Source organism: Oncorhynchus keta, chromosome 28 (genome assembly GCF_023373465.1).
Source record: "Oncorhynchus keta strain PuntledgeMale-10-30-2019 chromosome 28, Oket_V2, whole genome shotgun sequence".
In the NCBI taxonomy this organism is placed as follows: domain Eukaryota; kingdom Metazoa; phylum Chordata; class Actinopteri; order Salmoniformes; family Salmonidae; genus Oncorhynchus; species Oncorhynchus keta.
Window position 1 is genome coordinate 31349515 of NC_068448.1, and position 14625 is coordinate 31364139.

Below are 14625 nucleotides of genomic sequence, written 5' to 3' on the forward strand. Positions count from 1 at the left end.
TCCGGCCCGTCTCACTATCGGAGCTCCTTTCTGCTCTTGCGTTCTCTCTCTTGCTCTGCTGAGCTCTCCCTCTCTCACTGTGCGCGCGCGCTCTCTCTCTCGCTGCACTAGCTTTCCCCCCACTCTCTCCCTGTGCACTCTCTCCCTGTGCACTCTCTCTCACTCTCTCTGCGCTGCCTCCCCCATTCCCCCTCCCTCTCCTGCACAGCTGCACTCTCTCCCCTTTAATTCCTCCTCCAGTCTTCCCAGGCAGCCCATATCGTAGGATTGATGTGCTCTAACCTCGGGGTCTACTGTTTTCAATTTAGCGCCCACGCCTCTCCCTGTGCTGTCCTCTCTCCAGGGGGCTCTGGGCTGGGGATACTGTTTCCACAAAGGGTTAACAGCTACAGAGAGAGAGAGAGAGAGAGAGAGAGAGAGAGAGAGAGAGAGAGAGAGAGGGGGAGCCTAACAGCACTAACACACCAGAGAAACAGAGCGCCGACCCCATCTGGGCACTACAGAGAGAGAGAGAGAGAGAGAGAGAGAGAGAGAGAGAGAGAGAGAGAGAGAGAGAGAGAGAGAGAGAGAGAGAGAGAGAGAGAGAGAGAGAGAGAGAGAGAGAGAGAGAGAGAGGGAGAGAGAGAGAGAGAGAGAGAGAGGGGAGAGAGAGAGAGAGAGAGAGAGAGAGAGAGAGAGAGAGAGAGAGAGAGAGAGAGAGAGAGAGAGAGAGAGAGAGAGAGAGAGAGAGAGAGAGAGAGAGAGAGAGAGAGAGAGAGAGAGAGAGAGGGAGAGAGAGAGAGAGAGAGAGAGCGAGAGAGAGAGAGAGGGAGCCTAACAGCACTAACACACCAGAGAAACAGAGCGCCGACCCCATCTGGGCACTACAGAGAGAGAGACAGAGAGAGAGAGAGAGAGAGAGAGAGAGAGAGAGAGAGAGAGAGAGAGAGAGAGAGAGAGAGAGAGAGAGCCTAACAGCACTAACACACCAGAGAAACAGAGCGCCGACCCCATCTGGGCACTACAGAGATGACGGGCTACAGCATGAATTCAGAACTATGGACTCATACAAGGATCTCTTCGTTTATATTTCACCCTCTCTCTCTCTCCGTCTTTTCTCTCCCTCTCTTTCTTTCTAAGAAGCCACTTTCTCTCCTGTGTTGTGTGTTATTACTGAGCACACAGGACATGTACAATGTATGGGTTTGAGGTCAAATCAAACATTTATTTCATTCTCCGATGGGATCGAACACCACTACAACTTTCATAGCCATCATTCTTTGTGCTTTTGTGTTGCGGCTGACATTACAAAGGATTCCGTCAGAAAGGTCATGATTCATTTTGGGACCACTTTTATGGATTCACTGACATTACAGGGATGAACAGGATATCTAGAGTAATCAAACATAAGTATTCACCATTTAAAGAAAGTATTTAATAGTGGGGCTACTTTTCCAGTCTATATCTCTTCATTACCATTGTAAAAGTTTCAGCCCCATAATAATACATATATATATATATACATATATATAATATAGATGGGAATACTATGATGTACTGTAGAAGAAGGGGCAGTTTGGTAGATTGAGCAGGAGAGGACAGTGTCTACTGTAACTAAATGAACAGTGGAAATGAGTTCCTCTGGTACAGGTAGTGACAGAGTGATCCAATAACAAGTCATTTAACACCAATCACCCGTACAGATAAAGACAAAGCAGGTAATTAACAAGGCCAGTGAAAAGGCATCCAAAACAAAAACAGGAGGCGAAGAAGCAAAGCTTATACAAGCAACAGTACAATCTACCACAACATGAGGGATGGAATCACTGAGCTGGCAAATTCCCATCTGAGTGTTTAAAAAAGAGCCTGTCCTTGTTTTTGTCACAACGATCCAAAGGGAGAGAAAACAATAGGAAATGTGTCAAATTGACTCTCCTTTCTTTTGAATTCACTTTGTCCATTTGCTCTCCTTATCGCAGTACATTAACAACTGCCACCCAGAAAGTGTAGCAGTAAGTAAAGTGAGTGTGTGTGCGCGTTTATGAGTGTGTGTGTGTGAGAGAGAGAGAGAGAGATGGCGAGAGAGAGCGGTCCCATTCGAGTACTCAGAAAACCCACACAATGATAAGGGGAGTGGTGAGAGAGAGAGTTGGCGAGGAGAGAGAGAGAGAGAGACAGAGAGAGAACGAGAGAGAGAGAGGGAGAACAAGAGAGAGGGTGATGGGGTTAGTCTGCAGATTCCAGGAGTCCTGGCTGGACCAGTCAATAGGAAGACAATGGGTCTGGACGTCCATGCCAACAGATTAACATGTAAATTGCAAATTATTGTGATTGTGTAGCTGAGGCTGGGCTGTGGCTGTGATTAATGCAGGGGTAATTGAGTGCTTGAATGATGGATGGGGGCTCCGGTGTGACTCAGGCTCTGGGGCCCCTCGCTGTCGAGTGGGGATTTAACGAACCCATGGTGGGCCACTGGGCGGCCCGAGCTCCGGAGCCCATTTGTTTGATTGATAAAGTGGCATTTTTTCTTTCCAAAAATAATCTTCCCCTGGAATGGCACAAGTCAATTCCCAGGCATGGAGTTTCTCTCCCCCCTGAGGTGGTTATGTGTTACTGCTACCGATGGGACAGAGACACCGGTCCTGCGGCCATGTCTCACTCCTGTGTATTTCAATGTGCTAGAGATGACTACTAACATATACGCATGTCAGAGACGTGCTGATAAAGACACAGGGGAGTCCTAATCTTGCCCAGGACATTGATGCTTTATCACACTCGTCTAATGGTCCTCACCACGGTGTGTATTAAATCCCATGACAGAGGACATAGATAGGACTACCTAGTCATCCAGTGTGTATTTCTGACCCTATATCACCAGGATTTCTATTGCTCCTTCTCTCTGCCCCTCACCCATCCTCCTACCACACTGCTTACGCAGTATACAACACCACAGTGGTGCAGATCCTGCCAAAACATGCTCACTACAGCAAAGCTCTGTCACTCATGCTAATGAGCACTGAATAAGGCAACCTCCTGGGGAATATACTGTATAACAGGGTTTGATACACTGTTAGCCTGGTATGACTGTGTACTAGTAGTAGTCTTGGTCCTGGTTGGATAGCTCAGCGTATTTGCTCTTTTCTATCATTGCTTCTGGTTGTATTGTTTGCCGTGGAGGTTGAGGAGCAGGAGCAGGAAGAGGAGGAGTAAAGTGGGCAGAACATTTGAAGAGGTTTTATATTTGATTTATATTGACCCTTTAGTTAACTAGAAAAGTCAGTTAAGAACAAATTCTTATTTTACAATGACGGCCTACCCCGCCGAACCCTCCCCTAACCCGGGCAACGCTATGCCAATTTGGCACCGCCCTATGAGACTCCTGTTCACGGCCGGTTGTGATACAGCCCGGGATCGAACCAGGGTCTATAGTGACGCCTCTAGCACTGAGATGCGGTGCCTTAGAACCCAGGAGGAGGAGCAGGAGGAAGAGGGGGAGGAAACTAGGAAAGCATAAACTAGGTAGGTGGAAGTAGTAGAAAGACAGCAGGAAGGGTATATAAAAGGGTTTGAGTAGTTCTCTCGGTCCCTGAGTGTGACAGGCATGCTGAATCCAGATAGACAGGCGATAGTAATGACAGTTAATCTCCTTCATTAGTGTCAGTGTGTCTGTCACAGTGTAATTGCATGGCTGGTAATTACATCTCGTGTAGAGAGATTACATGCTCCTCGGTCATAGTGTATAAATCTCTGCATGGCATCTTTATCAGTTGATGAGCTGTCCAGTGCTGGATTGTGTTGACGTAATTGATGGTGTAGTGAAGGGCGGTAAAGCCAAACTCTAACTAATTGTCCTTTAACAACCTCTGAACAGGATTATTCATCAGTATATATTAGCATCTAATTAGAAGAGAAGATAAGGCATTTCTATTGTCAATGGGGACTAGTTTGTCAGCGATAAACATCTTTCCGTCGTGTTAATGTTTCTTTGTTAGCTAATTGTTCGGTTTCAATCCCTCCACTGTGCTTCTGGACAAGAGATAAGGCCGTTTTCAGACCCAGAATGCAAATAAAAACAACTTGAGCAGAGTTGGTTGAGCTCATAGGTCAAAGTCTCTGTGACCCCTGTCCAACACTGCATTTTTAACTCTAAAGAATTCATTACCAGTTCATCTGCATCTTTGGGTGTATTCGAGGTGCCCTCTATAATGTGTGGGAGCTAGTTTGCCTCGCCCAGGGCTCCTTGCCTCGCCTCAGTGTGAACACACAAGCGAGGATATAGTGCGAGGGCCTGTCAAGGATTAAGCACTAAGCTTGATCCCTGTGGTAATGATTTGTAATGGCAGATATTGAGCAATAAGCCTGCACAGCTACAGCAGTTACAGACAGGCAGCATTACTCCACCATGTCGTCTCTGCTAGCTGACAAATGTGACTGTAGCTATCGCTCTGCGCCAAATCAGCTTACGAAGGCCACAATGTCACCCTTATTATGGATTCAGGAAATCTCTGAATACCACAAAATGATTTATCCACAAGAAAGAAAAACAGAAGTCAGCTCTCTAATAACAAGTCTGCAAGTGTGCATAGCGCTGCCACAATACCTGATCTTAATAGCTCATCAACGTTTTGTCCGAGATTACTCGCATTCTGTACTATCTTCTCCTCCTCCCTCACTGTTTCTTTCAACAATAGATAAAACACTTCTACTGGGGGAGTGAATAGGTGACCGATGCCTGGATCTGGAATTGCTGGCCCCCTGCCAGCACACACAATTAATTTGCTCATGAATGAAACGTGTGTAATTGTCAGAATGATTACTCGAACAACATCACCTTTGGCGCACGAGGTTCAATCAAAGCGGTGGGAAAGATGTATGATTCAGTCTTCCAACACGTCATTCCTGAGAATCAAACATAACAAACAAACATAAACTCAAACTGTTTCTCAACTTAATTAGTCTTTTCATCCAGGAGAAATGGTTATTTCCCTCTTTTGTTTGGAACAGGAATATATTGTATAAATAAATAAAAAAGAGGCCTTGCTGCTCTTCGTTCTAAAGACATAGTTCTGTAGCAGCCGTTGCCAAATACCACTGCTTGGCCTTCCGTGCCCCTCCAAGTTCTCAGAAAGGCAGTGGGTGGATGAGTAATTCTTCTTCTTTGCTTGTGAATCCGAGCAGATTCCTGGAAATAGCATCAACCATCAACTGCAGTAGGTAACTTCAACGACAGTAGGCAGCAGCTGTGTTCCTTTGATATGGTGATATACAGCATGTGTACAGTTTTACTGAACCTCGTCCTCCTCAATCCTCCTCCTGCCATTCCAGTGTAAAGAGAGCGCGACGCCATCTCTGGCTCAGAGCCTCTACACCTGTCTGCGTGATCATCATCAGGCTGCTTCACAAACTGAATTGAACGGACTGTTTTGCCGAGAGAGTTTTTGTTAATGAGGTAAATAGAGTCTCAAACACACAAAGGAGAGCAGAGGAGAGCACTCTTACATAACCCCGTCGAAAGATACACTACCGGTCAAAAGTTGACACACCTACTCATTTCTAGGTTTTTCTTTATTTGTACTATTTTCTACATTGTAGAATATTAGTGAAGACATCAACACTATTAAACAACACATATGGAATCATGTACTAACCAGAAGAAGTGTTAAACAAATCTAAATATATTTTAGATTTTAGATTCTTCAAAATTAGCCACCCTTTGCCTTGATGACAGCTTTGCACACTCTTGGCATTCTCTTAACCAGCTTCACCTGGAATGGTTTTCCAACAGTCTTGAAGAAGTTCCTACGTATGCTGAGCACTTGTTGGCTGCTTTTCCTTCACTCTGGGGTCCAACTCATCCCAAACCATCTCAATTGGGTTGAGGTCGGGTGATTGTGGAGGCCAGGTCATCTGATGCAACACTCCATCACTCTCCTTCTTGGTCAAATAGCCCTTAAACAGCCCGGAGGTGTGTTGGGTCATTGTCCTGTTGAAAAACAAATGATAGTCCCACTGAGTCCCATGCAAACCGGATGGGATGGCGTATTGCTTCAGAATACTGTGGTAGCCATGCTGGTTAAGTGTGCCTTGAATTCTAAATAAATCACTGACAGTTTCACCAGCAAAACACCCCCACACCATCACACCTCCTCTTCCATGCTTCACCGTGGGAACCACACATACAGAGATAATCCATTCACCTATTCTGCATCTCACAAAGACACGGCGGTTGGAACCAAAAATCTCAAATTTGGACTCATCAGACCAAAGGTCAGATTTCCACCAGTCTAATGTCCATTGCTTGTGTCTCTTGGCCCAAGCAAATCTCTTCTTCTTATTGGTGTCCTTTAGTAGTGGTTTCTTTTCTTCAATTCAACCATGAAGGCCTGATTCATCCAGTCTCCTCTGAACAGTTGATGTTGAGATGTGTCTGTTACTTGAACTCTGTGAAGCATTTATTTGGGCTGCAATTTCTGAGGCTGGTAACTCTAATAAACTTATCCTCTGCAGCAGAGGTAACTCTGCGTCTTCCTTTCCTGTGGCGGTCCTCATGAGAGCCAGTTTCATCATAGCGCTTGATGCTTTTTTGTGACTGCACTTGAAGAAACCTTCAAAGTTCTTGAAATTTTCCAGATTGACTGACCTTCATGTCTTAATGTAATGATGGACTGGCGATACTCTTTGCTTATTTGAGCTGTTCTTGACATAATATGGACTTGGGCTTTTACCAAATAGGGCTATCTTCTGTATACCACCCCTACCTTGTCACGACACAACTGATTGGCTCTAGCGTATTAAGAAGAAAATAAATTCCACAACGCACTCCTGCATTCCAGGTGACTACCTCATGAAGCTGGTTGAGAGAATGCCAAGGGTGTGCAAAGCTGTCATCAAGGCAAATGGTGACCACTTTGAAGAATATCAAATATAAAATATATTTAGATTTGTTGAACCCTTTTTTGGTTAATACATGATTCCATAGGATTCCACATTATTTCATAGTTTTGATGTCTTCACTATTATTCTTCAATGTTGAAAATAGCTTTAAAGAAAGAAAAACCCTGGAATGAGTAGGTGTCCAAACTTTTGACTGGTACTGCATATTAAGCCTCTTTACTCTAGAGGTAAATGTTTCTGAAGTTGAAGCTCATCGCATGTAAGAATATTAAAATAAAAGTCATCTCTGGCGAGCAGGAGGATTCAGAAACGCACACCCACCCAGCCAGCCAGACATTCATGTGCTAATATTTGTATTTGGGCCCTATGGGAGGCCACTTTGTTTTCATATTACTCTTCTGCCTCTCACCAACCCTCAGCAGTACAGTCTCATCTCAACATAGAGAATATTAATGGGATGGACTACAGAGGAGGAAGAGAGAAAGCGAGAGAGAGAAAGAGAGAGAGAGAGAGAAAGCGAGAGAGAGAGAGAGAGAGAGAGAAAGCGAGAGAGAGAGAGAGAGAGAGAGAGAGAGAGAAGAGAGAGAGAGAAAGAGAGAGAGAGAGAGAGAGAGAGAGAGAGAGAGAGAGAGAGAGAGAGAGAGAGAGAGAGAGAGAGAGAGAGAAAGAGGGATGGAAAGAGAGGTAGAGAGAGACAGCAAGGGGAGAATACAGGTTTTCGTGTACTGGGGAGTTGAATGTACTCACTGCGTTTAGCATTTAAAAAATGCCTATTATGCAAGAGAAAGAGATTGGGATGGAGAGAAAGGGGGGGCAGGGGGGCTGCTGCCTTTCTGACAAACCTCCAGTAGATCTAAGGGCTGTCCAGATTCCTTGGGGGAGTGGTGTGTGAAAAATAGACGAGACGCAAATGTAATCAGGCGACGGACACCAAGCTAATGTGACTGACGCGAACATGCCTGGCCATTCATCTGTTTCCCTGCCACCGCTGATTTCTTGCAGCAATATAGTTTTATTATTTATATATTTTCCAAATGTCTGAAACCATTAGCTGTGCCTGGGGTTCTTCTGGGTAGACGTTGCTTCCACTTTGGCTTTCTGCATACAGTTCCAGTGGGAATATGTAAACTCGCTTGGGCTCCTTTCAAATTACCAACAAAAAAAGGCATTCAAATTCAAATCGAGTCATGACAAGCCGCTTTGCTTAACAATTCTGTTTTTTAGGGTTGCTGGTAGGAGAGGAGGGGGTCTGGGGGATAAATAATGAACAAAATAGTGAGGGTGAGAGTGAGGGCTGGACGTGCCACCTGCTCGTGTGCAGTGTGCCGGGTCATCCATTCAGCTTCCCTCATGCAGCATTGCCTCAACCCCCCTCTACGACCATGCAGTTTGTGCTCATGTAAACATACATCAAATCATCTACATCCTGTTAACAGACATGTCAGATGTAGATCATCTCAGTGCCCCGAGGGGAAACAGTCCTGGTGATTATCATATCTATTCAAACACTGCTAGGATCTACCAACTCTTGTTTATTGAAAGGCTGACTTTGTCATGGCAACTATTATGTTCATTACAGGATAGATGCACATTCTCTAGGATGGATACAACACAAACTGAGCCAGATACAGTCGTTCATCACCAGCGCTTCAGGGAACCTATTGTACTGTGGTGTGTGTGTGTGTGTGTGTGTGTGTGTGTGTGCGTGTATACCCGGCATGTGTGTGTGATGTGTGCCCAACGCAAGATATGCATGCTGTCCATCCACATTATTTGCAATGAAATCAACTGTGAGTTGATGTGTTCCCATTCTATCCATGTGCAGAATAGCATCGTTCCTGAGTGGTTAGAAACACGGCGCAGTAGAGGGTTGGAGGATGGATAGTCAGAGGTCAAGCTCTGCCAACGTTATTTTCTGCAGTCCAATCCAACCATATCCTATGTCCCATACCCAGATCTCTAGATCTTTCACCAAGCTGGCTGTGCTCAGTGAGAAACAGTTGGAAAGAGAGCCATTCCCAGTGGGTGACACCCTCCACTGACACTGTCCACCAGCTCATCTAGTCCCTGGCTCTCTCTACATCTCTGTTTCTCAGTCCCGTTCTCTCACTAGGGAACACTGGACCTCTCACACAGATCCCATTAGTGCTAAAAGTTGGACCAAGAGACTCCCCAGGGAGGCGCACGCGCACACACACACACACACACACACACACACACACACACACACACACACACACACACACACACACACACACACACACACACACACACACACACACACACACACACACACACACACACACACACACACACACACACACACACACACACACACACACACACACACCTCAGTGCAAGCCAGAACAATGTCATATGCTATGGTCAAGCCTCAAACAGGCAGATATAACCTGGGCACTGATTGAGCCCTTACTACACTTGATAGGAAAGAAATGACTCATTGTCTATTTCTAGCTGTCTACCCCTCACTGTGTTTCTCCACCACTGGTTCCAGGCATGGCTCTCTGATCATGTGGTGAGTCAGTTTCCTGTAAAGCTTCCAGAGATGGACCAGTCATCCCAGATGAGTATCACTCATAGCAACACCACATCCCTACGGTTACGTGGCGTAAAAGGACTAAAGAAGGAGAGTTACTGTCTGTACTCACTTATCTCTGCTTGATCACACCCAATCCATCTCTCTCTCTCTGAAGAGCCACTCCATAGGATAGGACAGCCTCATGCTACTTTTGTACAGGAGATGTCATGACATAGGCTAATGTGGGGGCTACAACCAGGTGCTCTGGGGGTTACAACCAGGTGCTCTGGGGGCTACAACCAGGATCTCTGGGGGCTACAACCAGGATCTCTGGGGGCTACAACCAGGTGCTCTGGGGGCTACAACCAGGTGCTCTGGGGGCTACAACCAGGATCTCTGGGGGCTACAACCAGGATCTCTGGGGGCTACAACCAGGTGCTCTGGGGGCTACAACCAGGTGCTCTGGGGGCTACAACCAGGTGCTCTCGGGGCTACAACCAGGTGCTCTGGGGGTTACAACCAGGTGCTCTGGGGGCTACAACCAGGATCTCTGGGGGCTACAACCAGGATCTCTGGGGGCTACAACCAGGTGCTCTGGGGGCTACAACCAGGTGCTCTGGGGGCTACAACCAGGTGCTCTGGGGGCTACAACCAGGTGCTCTGGGGCTACAACCAGGATTTCAGGTGCTCTGGGGCTACAACCTGGTTCTCTTGGGGCTACAACCAGGATCTCTGGGGGCTACAACCAGGATTTCTGGGGGCTACAACCTGGATCTCTTGGGGCTACAACCAGGATATCTGGGGGTTACAACCAGGTGCTCTGGGGGCTACAACCTGGAGCTCTTGGGGCTACAACCTGGAGCTCTGGGGCTACAACCAGGATCTCTGGGGGTTACAACCAGGTGCTCTGGGGGCTACAACCTGGAGCTCTGGGGCTACAACCAGGATCTCTGGGGGTTACAACCAGGTGCTCTGGGGGCTACAACCTGGATCTCTGGGGGCTACAACCAGGATCTCTGGGGGTTACAACCAGGATCTCTGGGGGTTACAACCAGGATTTCTGGGGGCTACAACCAGGATCTCTGGGGGCTACAACCAGGAACTCTGGGAGCTACAACCAGGTGCTCAGGAGGCTACAACCTGGATCTCTGGGGGCTACAATCAGGATCTCTGGGGGCTACAACCAGGTGCTCTGGGGGCTACAACCTGGAGCTCTGGGGCTACAACCATGATCTCTGGGGGTTACAACCAGGTGCTCTGGGGGCTACAACCTGGAGCTCTTGGGGCTACAACCTGGAGCTCTGGGGCTACAACCAGGATCTCTGGGGGTTACAACCAGGATTTCTGGGGGCTACAACCAGGATCTCTGGGGGCTACAACCAGGAACTCTGGGAGCTACAACCAGGTGCTCAGGAGGCAACAACCTGGATCTCTGGGGGCTACAATCAGGATCTCTGGGGGTTACAACCAGGATTTCTGGGGGCTACAACCAGGATCTCTGGGGGCTACAACCAGGATCTCTGGGGGCTACAACCAGGAACTCTCTCTTTCTTTTGTCTGTTTGAGTACTCCAAACTCAAATCTCCCACTCAGCAGGTAATCCCGAAATGAAATGGAAACTCCAATTCACACCGTGCAATCACCAGGCAAGGAATCGACACACACATCCAAACGCATGCACACACACACACACACACACACACACACACACACACACACACACACACACACACACACACACACACACACACACACACACACACACACACACACACACACACACACACACACACACACACACACACACATGACTGCTGCGGTAACAATCAAGGGATACAAATGTATCAGACAGATTGGATTTCCTGTTCCCACACGGTCAAGAGATGAGAAGGGAGAAGCCTGTCAGCTCGTGTTAAACACGACTAGCTGAATCTGAGTTTTTGGCACAGAGTAGACAGCCTTACTGGATTTCCCATAGGCTAAATCTACCGCCACATCTGTTGGCTGGGCTTGAAAACAGCTGTTACTTTCTTCAGCACAAACTTATGTAAGTGATTTGCTGCTCTGAAGAGGGAACTTGCCGTTTGAGGGAATCTCATATGGGTTAGTGCTTTAGAACACAGCTAGGCTACTGTCTGTTTCTCTGTCAGAATGGCTTGAATATACCAATATCTGTCTCCCTCCTCTTCCTCCCACCTGGTTAGGTTTCGGTAGTGAGATGTGAAGGTTGAGGGGCTGGTTGATCGGTCATTTGTCCCGCTGAGAGTGGTTACTGGGTGGGGCTGCACAGCTGGTTCCCACACACACGTTGAGCATGCATGAAATTATGTGTGTGTGTGTGTGTGTGTGTGCGTGTGCATGTGCGTGTGCGTGTGTGTGCTTCTCATCTGACAGAGCTCATATAGCTCTGCTCTCTTCTCAGTGAACCTACAGTGCCATGCGAAAGTATTCGGCCCCCTTGAACTTTGTGACCAATTGCCACATTTCAGGCTTCAAACATGAAGATATAAAACTGTATTTTTTTGTGAAGAATCAACAACAAGTGGGACACAATCATGAAGTGGAACGACATTTATTGGATATTTCAAACTTTTTTAACAAATCAAAAACTGAAAAATTGGGCGTGCAATATTATTCAGCCCCTTTACTTTCAGTGCAGCAAACTCTCTCCAGAAGTTCAGTGAGGATCTCTGAATGATCCAATGTTGACCTAAATGACTAATGATGATAAATACAATCCACCTGTGTGTAATCAAGTCTCCGTATAAATGCACCTGCACTGTGATAGTCTCAGAGGTCCGTTAAAAGCGCAGAGAGCATCATGAAGAACAAGGAACACACCAAGCAGGTCCGAGATACTGTTGTGAAGAAGTTTAAAGCTGGATTTGGATACAAAAAGATTTCCCAAGCTTTAAACATCCCAAGGAGCACTGTGCAAGCGATAATATTGAAATGGAAGGAGTATCAGACCACTGCAAATCTACCAAGACCTGCCCGTCCCTCTAAACTTTCAGCTCATACAAGGAGAAGACTGATCAGAGATGCAGCCAAGAGGCCCATGATCACTCTGGATGAACTGCAGAGATCTACAGCTGAGGTGGGAGACTCTGTCCATAGGACAGACAACAGGCATTACACTAATCCACTTCTCATCATACAACGCTGCCCCCTGTGCCAAGCCTGTGCCAAGCCTGTGCCAAGCCTGTGCCAAGCCTGGGCCAAGCCTGTGCCAAGTCTGTGCCAAGTCTGTGCCAAGCCTGTGCCAAGCCTGGGCCAAGCCTGTGCCAAGCCTGGGCCAAGCCTGGGCCAAGCCTGTGCCAAGCCTGGGCCAGCTGCACAGTGTCTCACTACCCCCCACTGTGTTTTGTACTGTCCCTCTCTACTGTGTTTTGTACTGTCCCTCTCTCTCTCTCTCTCTCTCTGCTGACACAGCAGACTACAGTGTTTTGATTTCTTTCTAAGCCTGGTGTTTCATAAACAGTGCAGACTATGAGTCGGGGCTTGTTCTGATGTGTTTGTCCCTGGCAGTTTGAAAAGAAGTGTTTCACAAATAGAAACAGCTGTGACACATTTGACAGTTTCTAAATAAATGACTTTGTAATTTTCCTCTGAGCGACAGAATGTGACAGATTCTCTGTGCCTGGAGTCACTAAGAGACTTCCACTCAGTCAGCCTCACAACACATCTCTAAACAATAAGAAAAACATTCACTTTAACAGCATCTCTCTGTTTGACTCCATCATTCAAGCTATGTTACATCTGAGCTCAGATGACACCTGGACAACCTGACTGGCTCAATTTGAACTTCTTTCTGAGTGAATCTCCAGGCTGCATGATGTAACATCCTGCCCCACAACATCACCACCATCATGTCACCCTCCTGCATGTCCCCCCCCCCAGCAACAGTCCTGTTCTGTTTGGTGTTCAGTAGTAACCGACGTGACGTCCCATCCTGTAATGCTTGCTGATGTTAAGTAAGGCTGACATAGAGCTGGAGGTCGTGGAAGGGGTGACGAGTCTACGAGACGATAAACACAAGGAAGGGACCGGGGACCTTGAATTAACACACTCAGGGAAGGGACTGGGGACTGTAAATAAACACACTCAGGGAAGGGACTGGGGACTGTAAATAAACACACTCAGGGAAGGGACTGGGGACTGTAAATAAACACACTCAGGGAAGGGACTGGGGACTGTAAATAAACACACTCAGGGAAGGGACTGGGGACTGTAAATAAACACACTCAGGGAAGGGACTGGGGACTGTAAATAAACACACTCAGGGAAGGGACTGGGGACTGTAAATAAACACACTCAGGGAAGGGACTGGGGACTGTAAATAAACACACTCAGGGAAGGGACTGGGGACTGTAAATAAACACACTCAGGGAAGGGACTGGGGACTGTAAATAAACACACTCAGGGAAGGGACTGGGGACTGTAAATAAACACACTCAGGGAAGGGACTGGGGACTGTAAATAAACACACTCAGGGAAGGGACTGGGGACTGTAAATAAACACAGGGAAGGGACTGGGGACTGTAAATAAACACAGGGAAGGGAGTGGGGACTGTGAATAAACACAATCAGGGAAGGGACTGGGGACTGTAAATAAACACAGGGAAGGGACTGGGGACTGTGAATAAACACAGGGAAGGGACTGGGGACTGTGAATAAACACAGGGAAGGGACTGGGGACTGTAAATAAACACAGGGAAGGGACTGGGGACTGTGAATAAACACAGGGAAGGGACTGGGGACTGTGAATAAACACAGGGAAGGGACTGGGGACTGTGAATAAACACAGGGAAGGGACTGGGGACTGTAAATAAACACAGGGAAGGGACTGGGGACTGTGAATAAACACAGGGAAGGGACTGGGGACTGTGAATAAACACAGGGAAGGGACTGGGGACTGTGAATAAACACAGGGAAGGGACTGGGGACTGTGAATAAACACAGGGAAGGGAGTGGGGACTGTGAATAAACACAGGGAAGGGACTGGGGACTGTGAATAAACACAGGGAAGGGACTGGGGACTGTGAATAAACACAGGGAAGGGACTGGGGACTGTGAATAAACACAGGGAAGGGACTGGGGACTGTAAATAAACACAGGGAAGGGACTGGGGACTGTGAATAAACATAGGGAAGGGAGTGGGGACTGTGAATAAACACAATCAGGGAAGGGACTGGGGACTGTAAATAAACACA

General features: G+C 47.2%; 1 protein-coding gene across 5 annotated transcripts in view; it reads right to left on the bottom strand.

Moving 5' to 3' along the window:
• Window positions 1-14625, bottom strand: part of LOC118375220 (extracellular sulfatase Sulf-2-like) — a 181238-nt gene that overhangs the window by 48928 nt on the left and 117685 nt on the right. The window contains exon 1 of one of the 5 annotated variants that reach the window (XM_052482748.1): window positions 1-93. This exon is cut by the window's left edge and continues 195 nt beyond it. The exons of the other annotated variants lie outside the window; for them this stretch is intronic. The gene's annotated coding sequence lies outside the window, so the exon portion shown is untranslated. Of the gene's footprint in view, window positions 94-14625 lie in introns of those variants that run through there. 5 annotated transcript variants of the gene reach the window in all.